Here is a 23363-nt window from a genome sequence, read left to right on the forward strand (position 1 = left end):
ACCACCACACCCATTATTGGCACACCATGCAGTTGGGAAACTCATGGGCGTAGGAGCACTGTTGGCTGACCGGAGGATCTCCCTGCTGGAGAATTCCGCTGCATTTTTTTACATATACTCAGCATCTAAAGCAATAACCTTTTTCAGCCACAATATGCTATATTTGCATTAGGAGCCAGCTTCAATTTTCACCTCATTAATGTATGTTTCATCTTATACCTGAGTGCAGGGGATCAAGCAAGTGATATGGGCTGTGTTGCAAAGATGCATGGTTTAGGACACGCTCACACTGAGCAGACCCTGCATAGCAAATGACAAAGATAACAACCACCCATGCTGACAGCTTACTTTTATACTCAGCGTTTAAGTTGAACCTGTATTTGGAGGCATTTTTGAGGTTCCAAAGGTCGACTTATGTGCTGACATCCACAGTAAGTAAGCACGGGGATCATGGGTGAATAGGACTTGGTCTGTTTAATGGTATAGCAGCAGAGTGTGTTCACATTTCTGGAAGTGGAAGAGGGTAGGCCAGTCAGCAGAGAATTGGAATTGTCAAGTCTAGAAGTGACAAAGGCATGACTGAGGTTTTCAATAGAAGCTGAGCTGAGGAAAGATTGCGGAGATATGCAATGCACAGCACTCGATGTGCACGATTTTGCAAGAAGAATGGCACTTGGACAAAGTCCAAAAATATTGCCAGTTTTGTACATTTCAGGAGAAAAGGGGGTGGACTCGGGGAGTGAAGGACACAGAGGCACTTTTCAGTTCCCTTCACGTTTCAAGAGGAAGCAAAACTTCTATCTGTCTTAGGGGAGGTGAGTTCCATTTCGAATTCACCATTCCAAAGGAGTTGATATGCTCTGTGGTCCAGATACCTGGAGATTTTTGCAGAAAACGAACAGCGTGCGCAGTGACCCTGGACAAAACATTAATATAATTCTGGACAGGACCACAAGAATTAATCCATCCTCAAGATTCAAATACTTGGTTTAAAACCTCATCTGACCTCTTGGTCGCGACAATCCAGCCAGTGTCCTCTTGCATATTAAATGTATTAAATGCATAAACATATAATTCGACCAGTTCAGTAGATTGCTCTGTTGAAAATCAGGATCCAACCTCTTACAAATTTTATATGAATTCTTAATATCAAATAATGCCATTAGTTAGTTTTTGTGTGGTGCACCAATTACATTATGAATTAGACAGGCACATTCATTATAATGCTAATCTCCCACATGGTGTGATTTGTGTGAGCAGGTCTGCACTCAAACCAAACGCTGTTATGGAAATAAGGTTAGGTTAGCAGGGTGAAGATTGGCGCAGTATCTGTGCTGGCAGAAGTCCACAGATTCCAACGGATGCACAAACAGCAATGACGCACTACATGGATGTCAGTATTATGTGAAATAAAATGCAAATTAGATGAAGAGGAATTGAAATCAATGTTCTGGGAGAGTAAAACAAATGTGAAAAATGGAAATTTTGCTGTCGAGTTATATCTCCAGTCCCACATTTCTGTACTTGAGCAGCTGTTAATAGTTCAGACTCAAAAATTACTTAGAAATCGTCATAAACACTAATTTATTTCAGACAAGGGACTATTTGAATTCAAAATATAATCAGAGTTACAGATATTGAATCCTCTGGTCAAAACCTTTGCTACCAAGCAAGAAAATCTTAAGATTTTTACATTAACAAAATATATTTCATGACAGTTACTATAAATTTTCTGATTTCCCAGCAATTAACAGTGTTCATAATGTCCAATATATATATCCAAGAGCAGGTTTTTTTAGATGGTGGAGTTTTCTGCTCCATTACCTGAAGAGTCAGTGGGGTATTGTGGTGAGCCACGTATGGCTGTTGTATATATTATTGTATTTACTCACTGTTACTGTTGTGTTGATGTTGTTGTTGGCTCTGCCTGTGGCTCCGCCCCTCTGAGAAGGTATATAACCCATCGATCCGGGACAGTCTCTCAGTGCGGGAGGAGCTACTGGTGGCCACATTCTAGCTGATTAAAAGCACAGTTCCTGTTAACTACCGTTTCAACTGGATTGATTGGTATCAGGTATGCAAGCCAGTCGATATCGGGCTGCCCTGCAACCATTAAATCCTTCATGGTGCCTTAATTGGCTAGAGCCAGTACTTCAACTCCAGCTTAAAGAACTACCAGCCAATCAACTCTGTGGTCTCAATGGTGTCAGGTTTGAGCTCTTGGCCATCATTCGGACTGTAGGCAGTCCCTGATGAAGAGGAGTTAATGGAGACTTGACTTCAGGTAAATCTGGGGTATCAGTGGGGCCTGGCTCGTAGGCCCCAGTGAATGCGGAGGGGCCAGGATACAGAGGCATAAGGGGGAAAGGGGATGGGGGTGTATGAGCTAGTGGGGAGGTGCCTCCGATTGGCACAGCTGGGTACCCCCAAAGGAGGAACTCCCACCAGCCCGACACCTGCTTACTCAATAAAAGCTGCTTGGTTAAACACATGGCATGGGCCTCCCTTCCGCTGCAGATAAAATAGCAGAGGGAGCAGGATGAGAAATAGGTCCTCAATAGGCCCAAGAATTGGCAGGCCACCTATCACCTCCACCCTCTCCTGTAAATTGGGAGAGAGGACAGAGTGGGAGGATAAGGAGTGAGCAAGCCATGCACTGCATTTTACAAACCCACTGGGTGTGGCGGGTGAAGGGGGGGGGGAATCTCCACTCCAAATGTGGATTATTAGCATCACAGTGAATCAACAATCCATAAGAACGGGCAATACTGTTTCCTGGATGTGTTGCAACATTTATTGTTTTTGCGTTAATAAGGCAATAGCGGCCTCTAAATGAGCTCAGTAGATTTATCTCTCCATTAATGACTAGGGTCCAGCAATTCCCATTTAGAAAGAGCCCATACCCAAGTTGGCCGCAGGACCTACCTGGACTAGGTGGAAGATTTTTTTATCAGTGAAAATCTTCATCACATTGTTAGGACTCTGATTACAATTGTACAGAGACGGGCAGACTGTGTACCATGAGCTGACATTGAGCAGCCTAGGGTGACTACGATATCCCTCAGAAGAAGAAAGGTAAATCAAAAAGCATTCCCGTCGCCAACCTCTCCCGTTGGCTCTTCGTTGGATAGTGTTTGGGTTACCACAGGATTAGACTTCTCTGACCAGCCAGTCTGGCACATGAAGAAACAATGCTCATTTTGATAAAGTATGAAGGATTCTGGCAGCCATGAAATTGTATTCCAGCATGAAAAGCCTCCATCATGAAAAGATGCGGGTGGCACAGTAGTTAGCATTGCTGCCTGACAGCGTCAGGGATCCAAGTTCGATTCCGACCTCGGGTGACTGTCTATGTGGGATTTGCACTTTCTCCCCGTGTCTGCGTGGGTTTCATCCGGGTGCTCTGGTTTCCTTCCACAGTCCAAAGATGTGCAGGTTAGGTGGTTTGACCACGATAAATTGCTCCTTAGGGCGGGGCTGCATGCGTAGGGTGGGGATTGGGCCGAGGTAGGGTGGTCTTTTGAAGTGCAGACTTGAGGAATGGCCTTCTTCTGCACTATAGGGATTCTATTATTCTTTGGGAGAAAATTAGATGGCACATTCTCAGAACTTGTTATTTGGAGAAAGTGAAATCCTTGTTTTTGTTTTCCTGGCGGAACACAGCAATTGCAATACAACTCTCCCATTATGATTTAATTGTGTCTAGAGCAGTTGTGAGACATTTTAGAGAGATGAAGAAGTGCTACATAGATACAAACTTTTTCCTTCCCTCTTCCTTCACAGCATAATTGGTGTAAACAATGACAGAAATGCCACTGTCGCTGTTTAAGGCAAGCCTCTTCTTCTATTGATGCTGAATGAAAATTCCCTGATTCTTTATTGGAGAGAGGTAAAATCCATTACTGTGCTCTTTGTGCTGCTGAATAGTATTTCCCATTTGTTGTATAGAGCTTAGTCAGACCTCTTCTGCAATATGTCACTTGATTTTGCATACCACATCTCAAGAAGGATACATTGTCCTTGCAAAAGGTGCATTAAAGAGCCAACAGAAGTATAAAGTGACTTAAAGGGATAAATTGTAGGGGGACTGGTTTCATAAACCTGGCTTACATTCTCTTGACTGTAGAATATTAAAATGTGGTCATGTGTTTAAAATAATTCAACAGGGTAGATACAGAGTTCCTGGCCAGGATTCTCCGGCTGTTTACTGGCGGTGGGATTCTCCTATCCAGCCGCCAGCACACCGCCCGCCCATGGGTTTCCCACCTGTAAGGAGTGGTTTCGATGGAAATTCCCATTGACAGGGAATCTGCCGCCAGCAAATGGTATGCTGCCTCCTGCCACGGAGAAATACGTGGCTGGGAGGCTGGAGAATCCCATCCACTGTTTCTTCTGGTGGAGAATCAAAAACACAGAAAATTATCTTAATATTAGAGCAAGGCCATGCAGGAGAGAAATCAGGGGCTGGATTCTCTGCCCCGCCTTACCCATTTTCTGGTGCAGCGTACCCTCGCCGGCAGTGCGATCCTCCGTCCCGGCAGCCGGCCAATAGGGTTTCCCACTGTGGACACCCCCACACTGTCGGGAAATCCGCGGGTGTGAGTGCACTGCCAACGGAACAAAGGATCCGGCCTATGGAGAATTCAACCCCAGGAATTTGGTTTCTGCCAAGGGGAGTGAACATTTGGAATTCTCTGCCTTATAAGACTGTGGACGCTGAGATGATCAGAAGTTTTGAGAATAAAATTGATAGATTTTGTTAGGTAGGACTATCAAGAGATTTCGAAGCTAGAAGTAAATGGAGCTAAGGTACAGGTCAACTATGATCTCATTGAATGGAGGAGTAGGTTTGAGGAGATGAATGGTCTATTTCGACATAGGGTATACAACACAGAACTTGAAGATTTAGCCCACAGAGTCCATGCCAGCATGTATTCTTCATGCAAGCCTCCTCACCTTTCTTTAACCATATCCTTATTCACTTGAGCCACTCCTTCTGGTAGCAAGTTCCAAATTCTCACCATTATTAAGGCAAAGAAACTTTTTCTGAAATCCCGATTAGATTTCTTAGTGACTATCTTATACGAATGATATCTACTTTCGCTTTTTCCACAATTGGAAACATTCTCTTTCTGCACACTCTCATCAAAACTATCAGAATTTTAAAAACTCTCTTTAGTTCATCCCTTGGCCTTCTTTTTTCAAGAAAAAAGAAACACTTCCAGTTCATCCTTTCCTGACACGTACACCCATACATTTTTGGTATTGTCCTTATAAATCTTCTCTGCACCTTCTGCATTGCCTTTTCATATATCCCTTTCATAAAATAGCATCTAGAAATGTATGCCATATTCTAAGTGTTGTATGACCAAGGTTTGATGCATATTTAGTGTAACCCCTCTATAGAAATAAAATCTAGTCTTGTTTTTCCTTTTTTTATGGTCTTGCTAACCTATGATGCAACATTTTAGTGATCAATGTGCTGTTCCTCTCTCCCACTTAGACTTGCAGCTTTCAGGTAATAAATGACCTCCCTATTTTTGCTATCAAAACACGCTGTCTCATCACATTCAACTATTTTGAACTCCATTTGCCAATTTTCTGTCTGTTCTGCAAGTTCATTAATCATAGAATCCCTCCAGTGCAGAAGGATGCCTTTCGGCCCATCGAGTCTGCACCAAACATGAGGAGGAGCACCCAACTCAAGCCCACATATCCATCCCATCCCTGTAACCCTGGACACTGAGAGTCAATTTAGCATTGTCAATCCACCTAACCTGCACATCTTTGGACTGTGGGAGGAAACCGGATCACCCGGAGGAAACCTGCGCAGACACGGAGAGAACGTACAAGCTCCACACAGAGAGACATGACTGTTGTGACCTGTATATCTGCTGGTATGTAAAGGGTTAACAACTGCATCATAGTGTTTGACAACCACTTGATGGCAGCACTAGATTCAGGTATATAAACTGACCCTGGAGGACCGTCCCTCTCTTCCAACCAGGAGTGACTAGACAGCAGAGTGTTAGATATAGCTTAGTTAGCCCGTGTTGTTAAATATAGTTCATACTTCTGATTTACTTTATCATAGAACATAGAACAGTACAGCACAGAACAGGCCCTTCGGCCCTCGATGTTGTGCCGAGCAATGATCACCCTACCCAAACCCACGTATCCACCCTATACCCGCAACCCAACAACCCACCCCCCCCTTAACCTTACTTTTTAGGACACTACGGGCAATTTAGCATGGCCAGTCCACCTAACCCGCGCATCTTTGGACTGTGGGAGGAAACCGGAGCACCCGGAGGAAACCCACGCAGTTATCATCAGTTATAGTTCTGTAGAGTGAACAAACTCACTAGTATTTATATTCGTTATTCATTAAATGTTATTTGCTTTAATTTGAAGGTTGATAGTTTCATTGAAATGCAACCATCAGACCATTCTGGGAGTAAAGCAAAGAGTAACAACATATTATGACCACATAATATAACATGGTACCAGGTTTTGGCTTCAGAAAACTAGCCAGAGTAATTTAGTTAGATCAGAAACAGAAAAAAAACCATAGCAGCTATTCGACTGGAGAAGCATTGCAGCAAATGACTCCTTCAAAGACAAACATCACGATGGACCATGCACCAGCTCCACATCACCTCAAGATTACTGGTAATTTGAATACAAATTGCAAGCTGTTTAAACAACAATTTGAAATATATTTGGAAGCTACAGATTTAACTACCGCGACTGATGCTTGTAAAATTGCATTGCTGTTAACAATGGCAGGACAGCATGCAATCAAAATATATAAGTCCTTTCAGTATTCTGCTGGTCAGGGCAAAGCTAAACTTGATGTTATTTTAAGTAAATTCGACGACCACTGTAAGATCCAAATAAATGAGACATTTGAACATTTAACTTTACGTAAGAGATTGCAAAAACAGGGGAATCGTTTACTAGCTTTGCGACAGATTTAAAACTTCTCGCTCAATCCTGCAACTTTGCAGCACTGCGTGATTCTTTAATTTGTGACCAGATTGTATTTGGGATAAATGATGAGCACCTCAGAGAAAGGCTTTTGTGACAACAAGATTTAACATTAGAAATAGCGATTGATAAATGTCTAGCACATCAGCAAAAGTAAGATCAGTACCAAGAGTATTACATCCGGGAAAAAGAATCAAAAATCCACCAGGTTTTGAGTGTGAGTGTGTAAAAATGGTGTTGCAATCGATGAAAATGCTTGTTTTGGATGGCAGCCATCTTGCGCACACGCACTCAAGCCCTGCACATGAGCACTTCATGAAAAAATGCGAGAGGGGCGAAAGCCGATCTGCGCTTGCGCTAAGATCTGTCATGCATCACAACGTCAATGTCATGAAGTGTTATAGATGTGGAACCACCCATTTAAAGAAGAAACGGCCAGCACATGGAAAACAATGCTCTAAATGTGGCAAATTTAATCATTTTGCTGCGCAGTGCAGATCTTCACTTGCATTTAAACCTGCTAAACAAAACTACAGGCAGATTAATGTTCGCAGGGTCGAATCAAAAGAAAAAGAAGACAAAGAGAATTTTCCATCCGATACTGACAATTACTCACTGGAGAACACGGTTTTTGTTGGCATAATAGAAAAGTGTGAAGAATCCAAAGAAGCAACAAACAATCCTCAACAAATTAATTCAGTAAATTCTAATAATGAAATGGACCACAGTCATTCAAGTGAACAACTGCCCAATTCTGTTTAAACTGGACACTGGCACTTCAGCTAACCTGCTCTCAAGGCTGGATCTCAACAAGCTTCAGAATGAACCTGAGATAGTTCCAGCAGCCTGCAGACTGAAGGACTATAACTGCAACTTGATTTCTTCAATAGAGTCATGCCACTTAAAAGACTCAAATAAAAAAATTGAAAAGATTGGGGTTACTGGGTTATGGGGATAGGGTGCTCTTTCCAAGAGCCGGTGCAGACTCGATGGGCCGAATGGCCTCCGTCTGCACTGTAAATTCTATGATCACATTTGAGATTGTTAAGAATGACAAATCTTCACTTCTAGGTGCACAAGCATGCAAAGAATTGCAGTTAGTGCAGCGTATTTATACAGCGACTGTATCTACACTGATATTGGATGATGGTATCCTGTACATTTTGAATCAGTATCCTGATGTCTTCAGAGGCATGGGTACACTACCATTCTAATATAAAATCCTACTGCGCAATGATGCCAAGCCAGTGGTACATCCGCCTCTGAGGATTCCTGCTCCTTTACGTGAAAGATTGAGGCAAGAATTAGATCGACTTCAGAACCAAGGGATAATCTCACGAGTCACTAAAACGACTGACTGGGTCAGTTCATTGGTTTGCGTAAAAAAAAGTCCGGTGATCTTCACATCTGATATTGATCCCAAGGATCTCAATAAGAACAAAAGGAGGGAACATTATCCCATCCCAAAACGTGAGGAGGTCACCAGTGAGATGGCAAATGCACGCATCTTTATGAAGTTAGACGCGGCACAGGGATTTTGGCAAATGCAACTCAACGACTCGAGCAGACAACTCTGCACATTTAATATACCCTTTGGAAGATTTTATTTCAATCGTATGCCTTTTGGTATCATATCTGAGATAGTCCACAGGATCGTGGAACAAATGACAGAAGGAATAGAAGGTGTGAGGGTATCGTTGATGACATCATAATTTGGTCTATGACAGCAGAAGAGCATATTGCGCGATTAAAGCAAGTGTTTCAGAGCATCAATCAAAATGGCCTCAAACTCAATCAATCTAAATGTACTTTTGGAAAGTCATCACTCAAATTTTTAGGAGATACCATATCTCAGTACACCATATCTTGGTGTACAACCAGATGATGAAATCATTTCAGCTATTCAGAACTTGAAGGTACCCGAAGACATAAAGGCTGTACTCAGATTGTTAGGCTTTGTCAACATTTTAGACAAATTCAACTCCAACTTGTCCACAAGAACAACAGCTTTAAGACACTTAATAAAGAAGTCTACATCTTTTGAATGGACAGAGGACCATCAGAAAGAGTGGCAAGATTTGAAAGACGAACTCATGACTGCACCAATACTAGCTTGCTTTGATCCTAAAAGAGAAACCAAAATATCCACTGATGCAAGTCAGGATGGGATAGGCGCAGTACTGTTACAAAGAGACAACAATTCATGTTGGGTTCTTGTAGAATATGCTTCAAGAGCAATGACAGCGACAGAATGCAGATTCGCCCAAATTGAGAAGGAATGTCTAGGTCTATTGACAGGAATACTCAAATTCCATGATTATGTCTATGAGTTTCCCACGTTCACAATTGAGACGGATCACAGGCCTTTGGTCCACATTATCGACAAGGATCTCAATGGCATGACACCACGACTCCAAAGGATCATGATGAAACTATGACGGTATAATTTTAAACTAATCTACACGCTTAGGGAAAGATTTAATCATAGCGGATGCTCTATCACTTTCCACCACGTCTGTCAGTCAACCATTGGAATTCATACGTGATGTCGAAGCTCAGGCGCAACTCTGTGCAGAAAACCTACCTGCATCAGATCAGAAGTTAAATTTGATCAGAACTGAAACCAAGAAGGAAGCTACACTACAAAGGGTCATTCACCATCTTCAAAATGGGTGGCCGAAAGGGCAATGTCCTCAATACAGAAACATTCAGTCAGATCTAACGATTGCAGATGGACTACTATTGAGACTTGACTGAATTATAATTCCACACTGTCTTTGTTCTATGATACTTGATCAGATTCATGAGGGACACCTCGGGATCGAGAAGTGTAAATGACGAGCAAGATAGGCAGTCTACTGGCCGGGAATAAATAGAGACATAACTGACATGATTATCACCTGTGAAATTTGTCAAAAACATCAACTTGCGCAATGCAAGGAAACTCTGCAACAACACAATTAGTTACTTCTCCTTGGGCCAAAGTAGGAATTGACCTATTTCATTCGACTGGTAGTGACTATGCTTTAATTATTGATTACTACTCTAATTACCCAGAAGAAATGAAACTTTCGGATTTGACTTCAAAATCAGTTATTACAGTATGCAAGGGAATGTTTTCAAGGCATGGAATACCTGACACTGTCATGTCGGACAACGGTCCATGTTTTGACAGTTGTGAATGGACCGAGTTCTCAAAGAAGTACAACTTCACGCATTTGACATCCAGTCCTCACTACCCTCAGTCCAATTGTAAGATAGAGAAGGGTGTTCACATGGTCAAACAGCTAATCAGCAAAGTTATAGATTTGGCATCGGATATCTATCTTGCGTTGTTATCTTCTAGACCTACACCACTATCTTCTGGACTCTCATCGGCTCAAATGTTGATGAATCGGGATCTCAGAACTACTTTATGTTTCTGATTTACTTCATCATCAGTTATAGTTCTGTAGAGTGAACAAACTCATCAGTATTTATATTCGTTATTCATTAAATGTTATTTGCTTTGAATTGAAGATTGATAGTTTCATTGAAATACGACCGTCAGACCATTCTGGGAGTAAAGCAAAGAGTAACAACATATTACAATCACATAATATAACAATGACCTGCTGTAATTTGTTGCAGTTGCATTCAGTATTGATTGTTCCACCTTCCCCCTCACACCCCCAGTTTGGTGTAATCTGTAAAGTTAGAAATTGTACTTTTGCTTCCAAAGTCCACATTGCAAAATGTAAATTGTGAACAGCAGTGGTCTCCTCCTTTGCAATACAAAGAGTATTTTTCAGCAAAGCAATCAGAATCCAATTCTAACCCCAGCTAAACCATTAGATCAACCCTACACTGCAGTGAACATTGCCAGTTTCATACTGTCATAAGGTTGGCAACAGAAATACAAACAATAATGCTTTACTGCTGCCATTTTTCCTAGTTGTGTTTAGATTTGTAACAAGTTTTTAAATGCAAGATGCTCATATAATTTGTGTTACAAAGGAAAGCTTGCTTCAATTATGCATCCTTCTTGTTGTTGGCAGATAAACACATAGCAGCTACCTGTAACATATGAAATAAGTAATAACCCAGCTCAAGCATTATGTGTTCAACAGTTTTTAATCTGATCTCCAAGGGCCCTTTTAATGCGTTGGCACTGATGAACCAAGAGTATTAAATGTGCTCATCCGTGAAGAAGCCGTTGATCGTGGCACACATCAGCTGTGCTGTTGCTCAGTGTCCACTAGGACAGAGAAGATAGAAATGGAAAATGAAATGTGATTAGTTCTTGATGAAGTGAACATTATGAAGCTAGACAACAAGGCACAGCTCTTTAATGAATAGCTTGAATAGAATTTATATCAACTGCCTCAATCAAGAGGGGTTTTTTTTCTCTGTAACGACTACAGTACAATTAAAATAAACATTAAGTAACCATTGAACAAAGCTTGTCAGTGAATCCCAGTTTATCTCTTCTACATTTACCTTATCAATGTATAAACAGGCCATTATGAAAAAGAAAAGGTGTTTCTGTATTTTTAAGTGTCTTTGAAAACTCTAAATGAAGCCACATGTGGATGCTATAGATTGACATCAGGCACGTTTTGCTGCATTGACCTGTATGAAATAATGGACAAGTTGCAAAACATCGTTGAATAAAATGAAGGTAACCATATTTAAGATTGTTACAATGCTTTCCCTGTTAATTCCACAATATGATGGTGGCACGGTGGCACAGTGGTTAGCACTGCTGCATCACGACGCTGAGGACCCGGTTTCGATCCCGGCCCCGGGTCACTGTCCGTGTGAGTCTGCGTGAGTCTCACCCCACAAAGCAAAGATGGGCAGGGTAGGTAGATTGGCCACGCTAAGTTGCCCCTTGATTGGAAAAATTTAAAAACGATTCCACAATATGATGGCAAAGTGAAGAAAGGGCTTGAAATTGAAAGATGTAGGACAAGCAAGAGAAACATCAATGGATTATTTTGAATCCTACTGCATAGTCAAACAATTGCAATTGAATTTGATTGTCACATCTAAGTCACAACTGGCACAGGACAAATGGCGGAAACTGTGGCGGGGTTTCTCCGGTCTCGTCAGCAGTGGACATCGTTACGAGTGGGATGTGACAATTTGAAGAGTGGAACCAAAAAATCCCAGCCTAAGGCTAGAAACACACTTCACATGAGGAACAGAGGAGCTATTTAGAAAGCAGTGTCTAAGAGATGTTTGGACTGTGGATTTTGATGTGTGTAGAAATATTGGGAATTAAATATGTTATGGCATCCCGTCCCGTGTTCCTATATAAGTCCTATATGTTTCAATGAGACACTGAAACAAGTGAGGATCCAGCACTGCAGCATCCATTAGCGGACCATGTGATTTCTCCTCCTTCCCAGGCCCTGCTGTACTCTAGTGACCTCTCTTTTCTTTCACAGGCACATCTGGAAAGCAAGTGAAGTGGTCCTCGAGCCAGGTCCTTGATCCCAGCCCTGACAGCAGCATAGGCCATGAATTCACAGACTCCAAAATAGGAGAACCGTCACAGCACTCACCCACACCTTCCACCAGCGCAGAGAGATTCTTCCGTGTGACTTAGTTGGAGCATAACATCAGGGCAACAATCTGGTGAGCACATCATCCTGTCTGATGCACAGCAGGTAGTAGCATGAGGCTTCAAAGGATTCTGGCACTTTGAGGATTGATGGAGGTGAGGAATCTGCTGAGCCCACATCAGATGGCGAGGCTCTGGAGTTGGTCAAGCCTCTGCTGCTGAAGCTCCAAAAGCAAGGAAGGTAAAATCAGAAAGGGATGTCTGCGACACTCCTCAGGTTGCAAAGCTCCATGGTGTCTGTTCACGTTTACTTTGAGGTGATTGCGCGAACAGGCCAAAACCGAGGCCAACACAGTTAGGGTGGTGGCTTCTGTAGAGACCTTGGTCCGACCCTGTGTCCTACACTGCTGCAGGAGCTGCACTCCATGGGAGGGGCACTTGCTGGCATCAACCAGTGTCAATACCAGAGGGAGACAGGGCTTATTGAGTTCCCTCCAGCTCCCCAAGTAGGTAGCCAGTAGTCCTCAGGCAACCTCAGAGAGGAAGATCAGCTGGTGCACACCCTGGGGCAACCCACCTTGGTGACTCCGGGTGTGACCCAAACATCTGAATCCCTTCTTCCTGTTATCCTTTCAGCTCCAGCTCCGCAGACCGAGGAGGGTGTGTTGTTGAAAATAAGGAAAAATGTGTCATTTGAAACATGGAAGTCTGGCAATATCTGGTCTGAGAGCAACTTGAGAGGATACAGGGAAAGATCCCATGAAGGGTTAAAAGCAGCTGCAAAGAGCAGGATTATAAAATGCAGATTCTTTCTCACAAGCAGGCTTAGCAAACACACAGGATTCTTGTATTAAGCTAAAACAATGGCTCACACCTTCATTGAAAGTAACTATCTTAGGAAGCATCTGGGAAAGCATGGATGAGAGTTTCAATTGAATTAAGTGACAAATGTTTAAAACAGGCAGGTCTTTCAAGTCATAACCAAGTGAAATTTTAGCATACAGCTAAAAGCAAAGGTTTCACACCTTCATTGAAATTAACTCTCTTAGTAAACAGTTGGAAAGGAAAGGATGATGTTCAGTTGAATTTGGTGACAATTCTAAGTGTGAAATTCTACTAATACCAAGTAAATTAAAAGGAAATTGGAGACAACCTGTCTATGAGAAACATAATTTAAGGTCAAAATCAAAGGCAAAGTAATGAGCTGGGGACAATTGGAAAATTAAACTATTGAAATGACAGGAATTAAAAGTAACACCTATTGAAACCAAAGCATTTTTTGAATATCACAAAGGAACTTTGAACATCACAAAGGACAATGTAATCAGAACTGAGGGCTGAGGCCATGCCCAAAATGAATACTTAGTTGTATTAGAATGCTTAGATCAAAGATACTTTTTACAATCAAAGTGAAATAAACTAATTTACAATAAAGTCGTTAAAACTTAATAACTGTTCAAAAGAGAATATAAACCTGAAGAAAGGGGACAGCCAGCAGAGCCAGCTCTCACAGCTCGGTAATGGGAAGGATAGGACACAGCAACCAAGCTCACCAGCGAATACATCTAAAGACGACCAGATTTTAAAAAGAAGATTGATTGTCAAGTTGGGCCTGAAGGTCCCTTCAACCAACCAGAAGGATCCAGAAGCAAGATCTTTTTACCTTTCTGTAAAGAAAGTGTTTGCAGCTTTTAAAAGAAAAATTATAATAATAAAATAACTTAAAAGTTTTAACCTGAAACAGTGGTTATTAGCCTACTTTACTTACTTAGCAACGCAGGACCCAGGACATCGATGTTACTGAGGGGTAAGTAGGTAAAATTCTTCGGTAAAGGTATGGGTTATACTGGGGGATAACTTGAAAATATAGTTTGACCTGAATAGCATCCACCGAAGCCTGCATCGGAGTCAGGGAGTGAGAATCCCTGTTCACCATTTAGAATATTGACCCTTTTTGGTATAGGGGGGAATTTTTTTTACATAGAATTTACAGTGCAGGAGGAGGCCATTTGGCCCATCGAGTCTGCACCGGCTCTTGGAAAGAGCATCCTACCCAAGGTCAACACTGCCACCCTATCCCCATAAGGTAACCCCACCCAACACTAAGGGCAATTTTGGACACTAAGGGCAATTTAGCATGGCCAATCCACCTAACCTGCACATCTTTGGACTGTGGGAGGAAACCGGAGCACCCAGAGGAAACCCACGCACACACGGGGAGGATGTGCAGACTCCGCACAGACAGTGACCCAAGCCAGAATCGAACCTGGGACCCTGGAGCTGTGAAGTGATTGTGCTATCCACAATGCTACCGTGCTGCCCTAAAAATTCTAAGAATAGTGGTGAGTTTTAACTTCAGGTGGCAATGCAATACAGCAGGACCCAAAAGGCAGACCCTGGCCCTCCAGGGGGTTCCCACCAAGGTCATTATAGACAACAAGTTGTAGCTGTCGGCAGGATGCCTTGATCCTGTTGTCGATGTTGGGGGTGCACCAAGATTAATGGCAGGTTAAGAAAGATTAAGAAGTTGAGTTGCACAGCGTGGGCACTGAAGTTAATCACTCCTACATAACATTCACTTCTAGAACATAGAACATAGAATAGTACAGCGCAGAACAGGCCCTTCGGACCTCGATGTTGTGCCAAGCATTGTCCAAAACCAAGATTAAGCTATCCCACTCCCTGTCATTCTGGTGGGCTCCATGTGCCTATCCAATGACCGCTTGAAAGTTCCTAAAGTGTCCGACTCCACTAACACAGCAGGCAGTCCATTCCACACCCTAACCACTCTCTGAGTAAAGAACCTACCTTGGACATCCCCCCTATATCTCCCACCCTGAACCTTATAGCTATGCCCCGTTGTAACAGCTGCATCCACCCGAGGAAATAGTCTCTGAACGTCCACTCTATCTATCCCCTCATCATTTTATAAACCTCTATTAAGTCATCTCTCATCCTCCTCCGCTCCAAAGAGAAAAGCCCTAGCTCCCTCAACCTTTCCTCATAAGACCTATCCTGCAAACCAGGCAGCATCCTGGTAAATCTCCTTTGCACCCTTTCCAATGCTGTAACTAAACTCCTACTATTTGTACCCTTTCTAAGGCTCCTTGTTATTATGAGCTGTGTTCCTATCAGCCTGAAGTGAAAATTTGATTCCTATACAAGTGAAAGGCAGGGTGCTTAGTTTTGGCCTTCCTCCATGTTCTTTGTTCAACTTTCCCAGCACATTGATGGTGTTCCTTAACAGTGACTGAACACATCAGTCATGCCTGTACCTTCTACGAGCATTATAATATCTGCCTGAATGTTCTGAGCTGGTGTCACACAGTTCAGTCATTCTCCCTGTGTGCTCTCTGCACCTTTGAGGTGCAGCTGGGGCCTCCCATCCCAACAGCTTCTGCCTCCGGGGACACTCTGGTCCTCAAGGGTTCAACTCTTGAAGAATGCCATAGAATCAGGAGATGTTAAACTTTCCCCATTGCATCGCCATGAGATCATTGTGGTCATTAAGAGCAAGCAAGTTGCAATCAGCCATACCGGAGTCAGACATTCACAGGAGCTCTGTGAGGTTCAATGCATGGACCCCATTGCAAGTCGTTGTCATCCTCCTAGAATGTAGGATTTATGGGAATCTGCTGCATTCCCTTATCTTGGAGAGTATGAAACCAAAGAGAAAATGCTGGAAAATCTCAGCAGGTCTGGCAGCATCTGTAGGGAGAGAAAAGAGCACGGGCTTTGAAAAAAGGTCATCAGGACTCAAAACGTTAGCTCTTTTCTCTTCCTACAGATGCTGCCAGACTTGCTGAGATTTTCCAGCATTTTCTCTTTGGTTTCAGATTCCAGCATCTGCAGTAATTTGCTTTAATCTTGGAGAGTGTGGACTGCCATCAGTCAACTGGGAGAGTAATGCTCACAGAAGCCATGTGAAGATAATGGGATGTCCTCGCTGAATGTCCTCGTCACCCTGCATGAAGCTGGCAGCAATAAGCTTGTCCAGAGCTTGTCTGCCTCATCTGGGTATCGGCATTGCATCATGACTAACTTCCTCACTCTCCTGGATCTCCTCAGCCTCACCCCCTTTGATGTCCTCCTCATCGCAGGAGATTTGCAGTTTCTCCATCTCCTCCTCAGGCAGTTCCTCCCCTCATTGTAGCACTAGTTTGTGCAGGATGACGATGGGTGACACCCTCCGTTGTCTGTATTTCAAACCATTCTAGGCCAGTCTTCAGCATCCTTATGGAATGGTCAACCTAAGTTTGAATTGCTGCATGAGCCTCATTGTATTTTGTCTCAACTGCACTCTGTGGCCTCTTACAGGCGTTATCGGCCATGTTTTCATTAGGTAGCGCTTGTCCCAGAAGAGCCAACCCTGCAGCCTATGTGGTCCTGGAAATATGCCAGGGATGTGAGAGCCGCTCAGGATATAGGAGTCATGCACACTCCTGGGAATCAAGGGCACACCTGCAGGATGTATTTTGTGTGGACACAGACCAGCTGAATATTCAGCAGGTGGAGGCCTTGCGGTTCATATAATTGACAGCTTGATGCCATGGAGCTCTGAATTTCACGTGAGAGCAGTCGATGGTACCCTGGACATGTGGAAATCCAGGGATCAGTGCAAATTGCATTGTTCTTGCTTCCTGGCTTGCCTGATCCCAGTTGAAATGCACTAAGTCGCGTGCCCTTGCAAAGATTGCATCTGTCACCTCCTGAAATGCACGTGCATAATAATATAATCTTTATTGGTGTCACAAGTAGGTTTACATTAACACTGCAGTTAAGTTACTGTGAAGATCCCGTAGTCGCCACACTCCGACGCCTATTCGGGTATAGAGAGGGAGAATTCCGAATGTCCTATTCACCTAACAAGTACGTCTTTCGGGACTTGTGGGAGGAAGCCAGAGCACCCGGAGGAAACCCATGCAGACACAAGGGGAAATTGCAGACTCCACACAGACAGTGACCCAAGAGGGAATCGAACCTGGGACCCTGGCTCTGTGAAGCAACAGTGCTAACCACTGTGCTACCGTGTGTGGAGGCCAGTGAAATCCCACAGAAGTCACCTGTGGAGAACTGGAAGTAGACACTGGTATAAACTTTGAGCGCCGCATTCACTTTCAGCGACAGCAGCAGTGGATGCTCTCCAATCCCCGTGTCAAATCCTGCAGCAGGTGGCAGATGTGACCAAGGAGTTCCCTGGACATGTGTAGCCTTCAGTGACACTGTTTCTTGGACATCTGCATGTATCAGGCACAATCTCTAGGTCCGGGCTCTAGCAAGGCACCTACGAGCAATGGCTCTCTGGGGTTCATCCTCTGTGTGTGAAGCAGGCCCTGCCACCCCTTTCTTTTGAATGTTCTGCTCCTGCATTTAGTGAGCCTTGTGCAGTCATTGATGTTTTCTTCCTCTCTCCTGCTTGTAAGCGAGAAGTATTGCAGCAAGGTCACCAGTCTCCATGTTTCTGACATTTCCCTCACTGCAGTATCAAACAGAGAGGCATGATGGTTAGCATTTGTCTGCCAAGGACCATTCTTTGTCCATTCATCATCTGCAGCTGTCTCTCAAACCCATTGGCTCGTCCTGGCCACTACATTGATGCCTGGTCCTTAGTTCACAAACTGGTTGGTCAAGAACTCACACCAGCCCTGCCTCACACCACATGACTGACTGCCAACAGCTTTGGCCAGTCTACTGCTTCCTAAGCTCTAATCACAGGTGCAGGTATTGTCCTAACCTTTCCTCCAAGGCCTTGCACTCGGCTTGACCCATGGGAGGCACTTGCCAATAGGCACTTCAGCAAAAAGCCAAGGATCAGGAGAGCTACCCTCGGGCAGTCTGCCATGGCCACCTTCCTCAGGAGATTTGGTTGCGTTGCCAGTCAGGCAATGGTACAGCCACATCATAGCTGTCATTGAATTTGGAGGTCTGTGCACCAAAGGTTAAATGCTGAGTCACAATCATTGGCACTCTCACACATAAGTGCTGCTTGAATGGGCACAATTGCGTGACGAGTCTGACTCCAAGTATGTCAATTCAGTTCAAGCTGAATGGTCTGAGCTGCAAAACTGATCATTGCCATGATTTTCCAGTAGCCATGTCCTTGTCTACATCCTGGATCCATATGCAGCCCCCACCCCCGTGAATCGGTGGAAACTTCAGTTCGTGCTAACTCCACCTTCTTGACCCCACTGAAGACTGTGCCCTAGGCTTCCCTTCCCTCTATGTAGCCGTTCTGTGGGACTGGTACTGTGGGAGCACTTTCACCACATGGATTGCAGCGGTCACCTCCACCTTTTCAAGGGTAATTGGTCAGGGGTAAGAAAAGCTGGTTTGCCATTGATGTTCACATGAAATAAATGAAAGGAAAAAAGTACCAGGGTGAGATTGATTCATGATCCAGGATACGTTTGATTGTTATTCTGATGGTTAATTTAGGGTGTCTGGATCAGTTGTTGGGTACTCTGCAATATAGTCCAACTGTGGGTGTCATGGATCATGGGGACGTGCTGGATGCTGAACAATTTTGCCTCACAGGCAGGCCTTCTTATAGGTATCCCAGAGGAGAAGGAGGAATGTACCTGTGGGTAGCAAGTTAATTGGGCAACAGAGCAACATCAGGATAAAGAGAACGTTGTTGCCAACTACAATTGACAATCTGATATCAGACATTTTCTCTTAACCAGAAAATATACCCACTTCATTAACATTCCAGAGATCACCTTCCCCATCTCATTTTATTTGTCTATCAGTACGCAAAAGCACATTCAGAGAAGTTTTAAGTCAGAATTACAATTGAATGAAAGAAATACCATTCAACACTCAGCTGCGGTTAACAAAAATATAAAGATCAACTGCCAGTGTTGGCCCCCACTGTGAAGTTGATTAATGGGTTTTCCTCCTTTACCATTTGTTATTCCAAACAAAGATTCCCACTTCTTGCTTTGATTCAAAACCAGCAGCTAAAGAAACTAAGATCTGCATATTTATAATTTAACTCGTTCATTATTTTAAGCATTTCACAATAAATGTTTGTAATTTTAGCACGTTATTTAAGAAAAGCTACAAAATTACATCTAGAATTTTATAGAAGCAAGTGGACAATGAATGCCATGAAGAAATTGCAACAAATGATGGTCTGGAATTTTACCCTTGCTGGTCACTGGTGGGCAGTCCCCCCCCCCCCCCCCCCCCCCCCCCCACCCCCAACCCCACCCGGACAAATTTCTATGAGCTCTTGTGGAGGTAGTGGGTGCCACGTAGGACATCGGAATGCCATAGGATGGCAAGAGGAGACCATCTCACCTCACCATGGAGGCATTGGCAAAAGTAGAAGCCGCAGTCAGCAGGCTCAACATTGTGTGCCTTTTATGGATACAGTGCTGAAAAAGGTTCAATAATCTTGTTCGCTCAGTGATATGCCATCAATGAACACACGATGAGTGGTGAACGTAACTGAGGCTTTAATACGCTAAACAGAAAGCCTCCTGGCCTCTGATCCCAAACTGGATCAGAGGCGGAGACCAGCTACCTTTATACATGAGCCCAAGAGGAGGAGCCACAGGTGGAGCCAGCAGGGAGAAGCCCAGGCATGTAACAATACAATACAGTGGTTTACCACACTCAGCAGGGGTGTGCACTGAATTGGCATGTTTCAGTGTGGAGAAGTGTGGAAGGATGTCTGTCCTTAGTGGAGCTCAGGTGTGTAGGAATCAAAGTCATAGAGGAACATGGGAACAGAGGAATTAGGAGCAGAAGTAGGCAATCTGCACAGACAGTGACCCAAGCTGGGAATCGAACCTGGGACCCTGGCGCTGTGAAGCAACAGTGCTAAACACTGTGCTACAGTGTCACCCACATGCAGCATCTTGTCAAATGCCTTCTGGAAGTCTAGATATATCACATCCACAGGTTTACCATTATCCACCTGGCTGGTTACATCCTCAAAGAACTTATGCAAGTTTGTCAAGCATGACTTACCCTTCATAAAACAGTGCTGAAAATGGTGGATTGAGCTTTGTCTTTCATAACTTTCAGTCATCTCCTCCTTAATGATTGATTCCAGCAACTTCCCCACCACAGAGGTCAAGCTAACCAGTCTACGGCTTCTTACTTGTTGCCGAGGGTCCATGTGTCATGGTCTCTGTCATGGAGGAATCCATGCAGAGCATGAGTGCTATGTTGACCCTGAGCACTGAGCGCATAGCTACCTCCATTGAGAGGGAGCGATGACTCTCGTGAAGAGGCAGCTCCAGGAACAGAATCAGGGGTTCCTGGAGTTGAGCACAGAGCTGCAAAAACTCACACAAGCAGTGGTCTCAGGAGGTCCCTGCCAGTGTGAGATATGGATGCAGTATCCAGTTTCTCCACTAGGTAACAACCCACCAATGGTGAGCAGGGAGGTACAGACGGAACTCATGTCGGCATACCAGCTGCCTGCCTTCTTTGTGGACGCCTTTCACAGTGCTTTGAATGAGGGTGGCATCTCTTCCACCCCCAGCAGATCACCATATAATTTTCAGAGTCTGTGATGACTGAGGAGTGCCCAGTCATGTCGCTGTCCACATCCCCCAAGAGGAGCTTACTCAGGCTCCACTGGCTATATGATAGCTGCAAAAGTAATCAGGGCCAGCAGAGTCAACAATCTTCCTCCAACACCTCTGTTAGTGAGGTGAGGGGGGGGGGGGGGGGGGGGGCAGGGGGGGCACCAAGGTGTAACATTCAAATACTCATCAACCTAACTTTAAAGTACATTGAGCAGGGGCAGCACAGTTACGCAATGGGTTAGCCCCTGCTGCATCACGGAGCCAAGGTCCCAGGTTTGATCCCGGCTCTGGGTCACTGTCCGTGTGGAGTTTGCACATTCTCCCCGTCTTTGGGTGGGTTTCACCCCCACAACCCAAAAAATGTGCAGGCTAGGTGGATTGGCCACACTAAATTGCCCTTTAATTGGAGAAAATGAATTGGGTACTCTAAATTTACATAAAAGAAGAAAAGAAAAGTACATTGAGCACAGGAAGGGATTTTTCACAGCTGACTTTAGTTGTATTCCTCTATGCAATACTTCTTTTGATGTAACTGTGTCAACCATTTATGTTTTAATCTTTGATTGCATCTATGTTATAAAGATAAATCAGGATTTTTGTCACATCCTGAGTGTTCTATATTTTCCATAGGTGCAGGCCTCACCAGTTCCTTGTGATAGACAGTAGGGGAAGCAACTTTATTACAGAGGTTGTGAGGCAACATTGGGTTCATGGCATGGTATTGACTGAAACGTTTGAGCAGGAGGCAGTGCCCTTTGGCTCAGAAGGAAGGCAAGCATTGGCTGCCTAGCTTGAAGCAGCATTGAATTAAAACCTCGCCGGAGTCACTTTCTTCCTGAAGCTTCCTCATGTCTTCCTCCTCGTTCTCATCATATGCTTGTCCGGATTCCACATCAGAGCCATCTTCCTCTGAGCCGAGTGCACCTGCTTCAGTATCTTCCTGGTCCAGTGGTTTCCCCCTTGCAAAAACTTGATTATGCAGAGCAAAGCACTCAATGACAATGGACGCATGCACTCTGGCAGATATTGCAGGGTCCTCCTCTGGAGCAGTCCGGATATCAAAGAATAAAAAACAAAGAAAAGTACAGCAGAGGAACAGGCCCTTCGGCCCTCCAAGCCTGCGCCGACCATGCTGCCCGTCTAAACTAAAATCTTCTACACTTCCGGGGTCCGTATCCCTCTATTTCCATCCTATTCATATATTTGTCAAGATCCCCAACAACGTCACTATTGTCCCTGCTTCCAACACCTCCTCCGGCAGCGAGTTCCAGGCACCCACTACCCTCTGTGTAAAAAACTTAACTCGTACATCGCCTCTAAACCTTGCCCCTCACACCTTAAACCTATGCCCCCTAGTAATTGACCCCTCTACCCTGGGAAAAAGTATTTGACTATCCACTCTGTCTATGCCCCTCATAATTTTGTAGACCTCTATCAGGTCGCCCCTCAACCTCCTTCATTCCAGTGAGAACAAACCAAGTTTATTCAACCTCTCATAGATCATAGAATTTACAGTGCAGGAGGAGGCCATTCGGCCCATCGAGTCTGCACCGGCTCTTGGAAAGAGCACCCTACCCAAGGTCAACACCTCTACCCTATCCCCATAACCCAGTAATCCCACCCAACACTAAGGGCAATTTTGGACACTAAGGGCAATTAATCATGGCCAATCCACCTAACCTGCACATCTTTGGACTGTGGGAGGAAACCGGAGCACCCGGAGGAAACCCACGCACACACGGGGAGGATGTGCAGACTCCGCACAGACAGTGACCCAAACCGGAATCGAACCTGGGACCCTGGAGCTGTGAAGCCATTGTGCTATCCACAATGCTACCGTGCTGCCCCCTCTCCTCATAGCTAATGCCCTCCATACTAGGCAACATCCTGGTAAATCTCTTTTGCACCCTCTCTAAAGCCTCCACATCCTTCTGGTAGTGTTGCGACCAGAATTGAACACTATACTCCAAGTGTGGCCTAACTAAGGTTCTATACAGCTGCAACATGACTTGTCAATTTTTATACTCAATGCCCCGGCCAATGAAGGCAAGCATGCCGTATGCCTTCTTGACTACCTTCTCCACCTGTGTTGCCCCTTTCAGTGACCTGTGGACCTGTACACCTAGATCTCTCTGACTTTCAATACTCTTGAGGGTTCTACTATTCACTGTATATTCCCTACCTGCATTAGACCTTCCAAAAATGCATTACCTCACATTTGTCCGGATTAAACTCCATCTGCCATCTCGCCGTCCAAGTCTCCAAATGATCTAAATCCTGCT

Source organism: Scyliorhinus canicula, chromosome 4, assembly GCF_902713615.1.
Source record: "Scyliorhinus canicula chromosome 4, sScyCan1.1, whole genome shotgun sequence".
In the NCBI taxonomy this organism is placed as follows: domain Eukaryota; kingdom Metazoa; phylum Chordata; class Chondrichthyes; order Carcharhiniformes; family Scyliorhinidae; genus Scyliorhinus; species Scyliorhinus canicula.